The sequence below is a fragment of the Furipterus horrens genome, unplaced genomic scaffold (assembly GCF_987537825.1).
Source record: "Furipterus horrens unplaced genomic scaffold, mFurHor1.1.pri manual_scaffold_8, whole genome shotgun sequence".
NCBI lineage: Eukaryota > Metazoa > Chordata > Mammalia > Chiroptera > Furipteridae > Furipterus > Furipterus horrens.
This window is the reverse complement of record NW_028327178.1, coordinates 41,985,729-41,995,504: the sequence shown is the minus strand read 5'-3', so window position 1 is coordinate 41,995,504 and position 9,776 is coordinate 41,985,729. Positions and strand designations below refer to the sequence as shown.

General features: G+C 40.2%; 1 pseudogene; it reads right to left on the bottom strand.

Annotated features, from left to right (window-relative positions):
• Positions 1 to 4,364: 4,364 nt before the first annotated feature.
• On the bottom strand, positions 4,365 to 4,814 carry LOC150002802 (translationally-controlled tumor protein-like; annotated as a pseudogene).
• Positions 4,815 to 9,776: the final 4,962 nt, after the last annotated feature.

Here is a 9,776-nt window from a genome sequence, read left to right as displayed (position 1 = left end):
TGGGACACACATACATGGCAATCTACTTGGTGGAATGATTTTATTTTTCTGACCAAAGAGCATATACTAGAAATTACTAATCATACACATCTTTATCAGGGTATCTCAGGCTCCCTTTTAGCATGCTTTCCCCAGTATGGCTCCTTAACTGCTCCCTCCAAGCATTAGGGTTTTAATATTTTTAGTTCATCCCTTTCTTCCAAGCTTGCTTTTAAGTGGTGACAATTAGTCACAGCAATAGTATGAGTTGAATTTTGCTGTACTGCCTCTTTATATTTCAATTCTAATTGTAGAACAAAGGGTTTTGTCCCCCTTTTGAAAGGATTTTGTGCAAGTAGGAGACTTTTTTTTGGATGGGCAGTCTTTCCTGGCACAACTGAGTTGACATTCAATAAGGAAGTGCTGACTCCCACTCCCATGCTAAGTCTACTAGTAAGTTAACAGTTCATTAAACCCAAGAGAGTAGGTGAAAAGATAAAGGAAAAAAATTAACCTTTAAATTGGTTCAGTTGCTTCCATCTAAACAACTGAAGAAGACTTTATGGGTGTCTTCTAGTGTTACTGCACCATTCCACTGTTCCCAGAACCATCTTTCCTAAGTTGCCCAATTAAAACTACTCTCACAATGTAGGAAATTAAACTATGTGAAGGACCAGGAAATTATCAAACTTCATTTTCAAATATTTGCCTCCTACAAGTAGTATGCTAAAGAAAGTCATTTTAATTAGAAAAACACAGGGGAAAACTCATAATAAGTACTAAGTAACTAGGTCTGCACAGAGATTTTCTTCAGGCATAGAGCTTCAATGTCAATAAATCAAGCCAAAGGGAATTTCTGAAATGCATTACTACTGATTTCTCACCAAAAATGGGAGGGAAGGCACTTTAAAAGAGAAATATGACTCACTTTTACTAGAATAGCAACTTGGGCCAAATGTAATCATATTTGTCCATCTGTTTTCCTTTCAATATTAGTTTATTTTATTGACTAAAAGAATTTTCCTTTGTCATGTTAGCCTTATTTTTCTTTCCTGCTTAGTAAATAGTGTCTACTTCTATTTTCATATCCTGACATATGATAGCTGTATATCATGTACACATTCATATGTTATCCAGAAGCAAAATGCATTTCTGAGTGCTTTTGTGAGTCACTGAGGATGCCGCTGTTAATGTATGTCTCCATCACTAACCTTTGACTTACAAAACAGCTATCACAAATGAGAATATTTTAAACTCTTACATGTACTTTAATACATATTCCAAAAAGAAATTTCAAACCGAAGTTATGTTTCAAGACAGAAGAAATTCTCATCCAAAACTGTGTATGTGTTAAACATATAGGTATACATATATAATATTCATAAGCACCGGCCCTTGGCTGGTTTGGCTCAGTGGATTGAGCGTCAGCCTGCGAGCTAAGTGTTGCTGGTTCGATCTTCCAGTCAGGGCACATCAGAGAAGGAAAACTCTGACTCCAAAAAACCTCCGCTGCCTTGCGGCATACCTCTTCAGGGGAAAGGCTAAGGGAGTAAACCCCGACAGAAAATCCGGAGCCGGAGTCCCTAAGGCGGTTTGACGTTGTAGTCAACACCGGCAACTCCTGCGGCGCACCTGAAACCAAGCTGTATTGACTCCGTCTTTCCCTTGGACCCTTCAGCTGCGAAGAGAGGGGGGGTCTGCTGCATGGGCAACAGCAGACCCTCCATATCACCCTGCCCAGGCTCTGTAGCTTCAGCTTCACTGGAGAGGACACTCCAGCGTCATCGCAAGATGTCGATTCAACACGGGAGGAGACAGATACCGTGTCACTCCCGAGTCGGACTGCACAGCCATTCTCGGCAGTGCAGATAGACTCTTAAGAAGCTACACCATCGTCTCTCGAGACGGACGGCTGCCGACAACGATTCATAAGCACACTTTTACACTTTTTCTAATTTCTTTCCATAAATTAATATTTATAAGCATAATAATTTGAAAGTCTGAGACAGGGATACAATTTCTAGGAAAGAAAACACAGACGGTGGCGTGCATTCTTGCAGACTATTTTTATATTGATTCTCTTACAGGCAATCTGTTTTATTAGCTTTCCAATGTATTCACAATATGAAGAACTACAAAAAAGAAAATTCTAAGATTCTAAAAACACTTGGCTATGAACAGAATTAGTAGGCATAGCATCTTCTCCTGCTAAGTCTCTAGGATGTAAAGAAATAAGAATACAGCCCAGCATTTCCTTCCCCATCTTATTTAAGAACCTTGTTCTGGTATTATTATATGCTGATATAGTCACTACCAAACTGACTCTGACGAAGGTAAATACATGGTGTTTGGGCTCTAAGGATAATGGAAATGTGCCACAGAGTGTGATGAAAATGCATTAGGCATAAGGGCTATGTGATCAAGGAATGAATTAACAAACAGGACTATACCACACAAGCAATATCATGGGGTCAGGGGTCAGAAACAATCTGGCTGCAGATTGTTATCTGAAAATGATCACAAGTAGACAAGACACAGAGCCTATTTGTTATTCACATTCACCAAATGAATATGTAATCACTGGGGTAACATTAAGAGAATAGCCAGCTTCATGTCTAACCATTAATGATTGGTAATAAAAGTGACAGTGTTTGTTCAGGAGGGGTTGGGGTAAGCTGTTCCCTATTGAGGAGAACACAACACAATTTAGTCAAAAGCCATTCATCTATGCAGCGATGGTGCCAACCTCGCCTAATTCAAAATAAATGAATCTAGGGCTAAGCTGTGCTTTTTGTGGTTAAAGATGATCTATTTCAACATTCTGAGGCTCTGAATTCTGAACTGAGGTAACACGAAGGTAAAGAAAACAAGTTAAATACAAATATGAAAGCATTGATAGAGATTTCTATGTTATTACCATTAACTAGAAATAATGTGAGTGTTTAGGATCACATGCTAAGTTTTAACATCACTATTTTCTGGATACGAAGACTGAGCTCTGTTAAATAGCTAAATAATTTTAAAAGTTATCAAGAAGCCATTTCACTATTTAAATAAGTAACAATTAGTAGGCAGGCTGAGCTCGAGAAACTGTGATATGCACAGGAAAATGAACTTTATTGGTTGCAGAATATATTCAAATTAAATATTTACTCATAATTCCTTGAATTTCAACAAATATCTATTAAAACGTGTTTGTGGAAACATAAACTATACTATGGCATTTTTAAAATTCAAATGTTTTTAAAAGATTTAGTAAGCACCCTGTATACATAAATTAGTATTTCATTTCAGTTAGATAAACTAATATAATTGTAATCAAATTTGGAGGAAATTTAATTTTGAGGCAAGAAAGTTAGCATAGATAGTTTAAATTTTCTCAAATCAGACCAAAGAGCATATATCATTAAATAGATATATACATATTCACAACACAGCATTATCTCTTTGCTAAAATTACCAGCAGCAGTTCAAATACAGCCAGCCCCAAAAGTTTGAGAGGTAAAAGCAAAATAACCACAATTGCCTTTATATTCTTCTATGTAAAAGTGAGTCAACCCACAATAGGAAAATTTTGAGGCATCATTTAACTAGAAAAAAAATAATAGCCTGAACTGAAGCATAATGACCTCCACACTGTTACTAGAAGTTCTATGAGAAAACTAAATTGCCACAGCATTCATTTGATAGAATTGATAATACTCTGGCTAAGTGGCATCACGAAATAGCTTTTGTTTCACCATCTTGACTCATAACCCACCATGGTTCTAATATACAAATAGTCACAGGTCCATCTTCAAAGTTTAGTCTGACCAATGTGAAAGCTCCAGAGAACTATACAATGGGGTAAAAAGTTGGCCTTTACACTGAAAACTCATTCAACCTCTCAGTGTACTAATTTCTCACCTGTAAAATGAGGCAGTTGAACTAGATGATTTCAAAATATTCCACCCCAAATTCATAATTTAAAATAACACTTCAATCTACTCAAATATTTATATATTTCATTAAACAAATGCTTTCCAGAATAAAAAATAAATCAATTAACAGATATTTATGGAAGTGTTAGTAAGAACCCAGTATTAACTATGCTAATTGCTGGGGAAATGCCTCAATATAGCCCAATGCAACCAAAAAAAAAAAAAAAAAAAACACTATGGGTTTTATTTTATTTTATTTTACTTTAGTTTAAATACATTTTATTTTTAGGCAAACTATATGTCATATTTATCCTTTATAATAATGCCTCTGCTCCAAATAAATCAAGGTCAAAATAAATGAAGAGTTCAAGATAACATCAGTCCCATTTGTTCTAGTCCTGGCATGTGGATGAAAAGAAGAAGACAGGTATGATGACAGGTGATAGATCCAAATTGCCAAATTTGTTAGTAATCTTCCATTTCTAAATCATCCTTAAAGAGAATCATATATGGGGCCACATCATCCTCAAGGTATTCCCACAGAGTAAGCGTGCCATCTGGATGCATGTTTTCACCAATCAAGAACTCGTAGTTTTTGAAATTAGCAAGGATATGCTTGATTTGTTCTGCAGCCCCTGTCACAAAAGGCTTTATTCTCTCTGGTCTCTGTTCTTCAAGATTCCATTTGATTGATTTCATGTATTCTTTTGTGTACTTCTTCTAGGCTTCTTTTCTGAAGCTAGTTTCCTTCAAATAATGGTTCATGACAATGTCAACACCAGGTATTACAGTGCTTTGGCTACCTTAGCCCTCTGGGCCTTCAGCGGAGGCATTTCCACCAATAAGCGAGTCACTGATGTTCCCCTCTTCCTCCAACCACAGCCTGTCTGTGGATCCCCCGGATCTTATAGACATTGGAGAACATCATCTACCAGACCTCATCATCCAGTAGATGATCATGATGGTGGCTGGAAGGAGACAACAGTGGAGCTGGCTTATCAGGAGCCTAAAGCTGGGAGGGGACCCAGGGCAGCCTACAGCCTGAGCATTGCTGGTGGGGAAGAACATGGGAGGAGAGCCAGGTTTCAATTTTAAAAGTGTGTGTATATGTGTATGGGGAGGAAGTAAGGCCTAATAATTTTTACATGTTTATATTCTGTAATAAATTGAAATGATGCACCAAATAAGAGTATTTATTAATAAACTGTACTGTAATGGTGCTATATGCTATTGGTTTACACAGTATATGAACATAATTTTAAAGTGTTCCCTATTATGTTTTTAAGTGTTTCTTAAAATTTTAATGAGACTTTATTGTCTAAAAACTCCAGTCACTCCAGAGCTCAACTAAAAAATTAAATGTTTGTGATGATCCATATCTAGTGGTACAAAAAATATATACTAAGAATTAGATTAAAGAAGACAATGGGGGTCAAATATATGATGACAGGGCCCAGTCATGTAACTCAGTTGGTTAGAGCATTGTCATGATATGTCAAAGTTGCAGGTTCATCCTGGTCAGGGAACATACAAGAATCAACCAATGAATACATAAGTAAATGGAAAACAAATCAATGTTTCTCTCTCTCCCCTTTCCTCGTTCTTTCTAAAATCAATCAATAAAAACGTTATTAAATATATATGGTAATGAAAAGAAATCAGACTTTGAGTGGAGCGCACGATGCAATATATAGATGATGTACTATAGAACTGTACACTTGAAACATATAATATTAGCTAATGTCATCCCAATAAATTTAATTTAAAAAGAATTTATATTGCTTAAAATAAAACATCAACGCAGAAGACAATTAGTTACACTAAGAAATATATATTTTCAGCCCTGGCTGGGTGGTTCAGTTGATTGTAGTGTTATCATGTACACCAAAAGGCTACTTTGATCCTGGGTCAGGGCATATACCTAGGTGGCAGGTTCAGTCCCCCAGGTGAGGCCTGCATGGGAGGTAACTGATCGGTGTATCTGTCTGTCTGTCTGTCGGTCTATCTCTCTCTCCATGAACCCCCTCCCTCTTTCTCTAAAATCAGTAAACATATCTTCAGGTAAGAATTATTTTAATGTGTTTTCAAATCAAATTAAAGATATAAAATATAAATTCTATGTTTCTTCTATAATTAGAAGCATAAGTGTGTAGAAAACTCTGATTCCAAAAAACCTCCGCTGCCTTGCAGCATACCTCTTCAGGGGAAAGGCTAAGGGAGTAAACCCCGACAGAAAATCCGGAGCCGGAGTCCCTAAGGCGGTTTGACATTGTAGTCAACACCGGCAACTCCTGCGGCGCACCTGAAGCCAAGTTGCATTGACTCCGTCTTTCCCTTGGGTCCCTCAGCTGCAAAGAGAGGGGGGGTCTGCTGCATGGGCAACAGCAGACCCTCCATATCACCCTGCCCAGGCTCTGTAGCTTCAGCTTCACTGGAGAGGACACTCCAGCGTCATCGCAAGATGTCGATTCAACACGGGAGGAGACAGATACCGTGTCACTCCCGAGTCGGACTGCACAGCCATTCTCGGCGGTGCAGATAGACTCTTAAGAAGCTACACCATCATCTCTCGAGGCTCTGTAGCTTCAGCTTCACTGGAGAGGACACTCCAGCGTCATCGTAAGATGTCGATTCAACACGGGAGGAGACAGATACCGTGTCACTCCCGAGTCGGACTGCACAACCATTCTCGGCGGTGCAGATAGACACTTAAGAAGCTACACCGTCCGGCCAAGATGGAGGCTTAGACGGACACGCTAGGTCTCCCTCTACAACCAGATAGGAATACAACTACTTCAAAACAAAGGATAACTAGAAATTCCAGAAAATAAAGCTACACGGAAGCCCAACACATGAAGTTATAAACCAGCGGTGCCATTTGGGCAGGTAAGAGTTAAAGAAGGCAAAGCTGTCTGCGGAGCGGCGGCGGGGGCGGGGCGGCGAAAAAGCCCGGAGGCTTGGCGCGACTCCAATCAAGCCCCTGCCGGTGCGCGACTCCGGGCGCTGGGGAGAGCAGTCGCAGCATCGCCTTGAACAGTGAGGCCCAGGGGCGCGGGAGGACGGATCCCGGTCTCCTAGCGGAATAACTGTGTGTATCCATTTTGGACCCCCGCCCCCAAAGAAAGAAAGCACCACAGGGCTGCGAAATAGGTCGCAGACAGGCGCCGGGCGCTGACTTGTGACGCCAAAGGGCGCCGGTCGCTGGGTCATTACGAGTACACAGGCACCGCCCCCGACAGCCAGCCCAGGAAAACAAAACGCATCTGTCAAAATGAGGCAGACAACTATAGAGATCCCGGTGGTGCAGCTCACCAGGCAGCAGATAGAGAACCTGACAGATGAACAGATAAGAAACCTGTCAGAGGCTCAGTTCTGGGCCATTGTTATCAGGTGGCTTACAGAATTCACAAAAGAGCAGGAAAAAGATATGAAAGAAGCGAAAAACTTTCATAACGAAAGGAACAAAACCATGTACGAGACAGATGGTGAGGAATCCAGAGTTCATTTCAACAAACTGGAAGATGGAGAAGGAAGAAGCAGTCAACCAATGCAGCGAGAGGAAATAGGAAGCAACAATGAGACGATCAGAAACCTCTGGGACAGCTATAAAAGGCCCAACATAAGAATCATTGGTTTGCCAGAGAATGAGGAAGATGAACTAGAACTTGAAAAATTGAGTGAAAACATAATAAAGGAGAACTTCCCAGACTTGGGGAAGGGAATAGACCTGCAGGTCCAGGAAGCAAGGAGAGTTCCCAAGAGACTGGACCCAGGGAGAACCACCCCAAGACACATTATAATCAAAATGTCAAAAATTAAAGATAAAGAGAGAATCTTAAAAGCAGCAAGAGAGAAGAAAAGAATTATGTACAAAGGGGTCCCAATTAGACTATCAGCTGACTTCTCAAGGGAAACCCTACAAGCAAGAAGGAACTGGCAAGAAATATTCAAAGTAATGAAAATCCAAAACCTACAACCACGAATACTCTATCCAGCGAAATTGTCATTCAGAATAGAAGGACAGAGAAAGTGTTTCCAGGACAAAATAAAACTGAAAGAGTTCATTAGATCCAAACCACTGTTATATGAGAAGTTAAAGGGACTGGTTTAAATAACAGAAGATAGGGAGATGAAACAAAGGCAAACGAAACAGGCAACGAGAGTGGAAAAGGAACTGTGGGTAAGGGAAGCATAGTGGGGGGAGGTCAACAGGGAGGGGGAGTGGGGAGAGGGAGGGAGATGATATAGGAATTGGGGATCATGGTAGGAGGGAATGGAATAGACAGAGGTTGGGAGGAACTGTATGCACAACTAATGGACATAATCTAAAAGGGGGGGACAACTGGAGGGAGGGGGCCACCGGGTGGAGGGGAGCAGAGGGAAGGGAAATTGGCACAAATGTAATATTTTAATCAATAAAACACATTAAATCTGAAAAAAAAAAAAAAAAAAAAAAAAAAAAAAAGAAGCTACACCATCGTCTCTTGAGACGGACGGCTGCCGACGAAGTGTGTAGATGTTTTTGCAATTTTATTTTAGCCTTTAAATTTGTCCATATTTACAAATTTCTGATTGCATCTGAGTTATGGCCAAAGATTCAGGACAGTTCTGCTATTAATGGAATCTCTTGACCCACCTCTATTTATAAAATCACCAAAACATCAGTCTGCTTCCACCTGACTGATCTCCAAAAGAATGAAAGCAGTGGGAAAGTTTGCAAACTACAGCGTAATGGAATGACTTACTAAGTGGAGTGAACATTGCATAGGAGAAGCACAATATGAATACACATGTGCATCAGCTCACTTATCTTGCAACTCAGTTGTGGATTAACTATGTTAAAGTTTAATTTAATCCCTTTTCTATTAGTCCTTATTTATGTTTCAGGTTAATCTTTGTAAGTGAATATATAAATAATATATAGCAAAATAATATAATGCTCTCAGAGGACATTGCCCTACACTGAAGAGCCCAAACAGATGCACCCTTAATTTATGTATCTATATTTACAGGTCTCTATCTATTCCCTTGCTGTCAAGCTAGGCACTATTTTCTTAATTCTTTGGACTATTAACTACCAGCTTCTGAAATGATAGTTAATGCTAAATGCAGAAACAGACTTTAAGTGAAAGCTTAGGGATTCTGAAAGGTTAAACATATAATACATAAACTTTGATGCATGACCTTTGCGTCAACTATTTACTCAGAGTTTTTGCCTCTATTCTTTCTGAGAATTGTGACTGTACTTTATATTTGGGTTACTTTAAACCTAATTACTAGATCGTCGTCGTTGGCAGCCGTCTGTCTCGAGAGACAATGGTGTAGCTTCTTAAGAGTCTATCTGCACCGCTGAGAATGGTTGTGCAGTCCGACTCGGGAGTGACACGGTATCTGTCTCCTCCCGTGTTGAATCGACATCTTGCGATGATGCTGGAGTGTCCTCTCCAGTGAAGCTGAAGCTACAGAGCCTGGGCAGGGTGATATGGAGGGTCTGCTGTTGCCCATGCAGCAGACCCCCCCTCTCTTCGCAGCTGAAGGGTCCAAGGGAAAGACGGAGTCAATACAACTTGGCTTCAGGTGCGCCGCAGGAGTTGCCGGTGTTGACTACAACGTCAAACCGCCTTAGGGACTCCGGCTCCGGATTTTCTGTCGGGGTTTACTCCCTTAGCCTTTCCCCTGAAGAGGTATGTCGCAAGGCAGCGGAGGCTTTTTGCAGTCAGAGTTTTCCTTCTCTGATGTGCCCTGACTGGAAGATCGAACCAGCGACACTTAGCTCGCAGGCCGACGCTCAATCCACTGAGCCAAACCAGCCAGGGGGAATTACTAGATACTGTATTACTATTACAGTATTTGTATATATTTCTTGCTTTTAGTCAA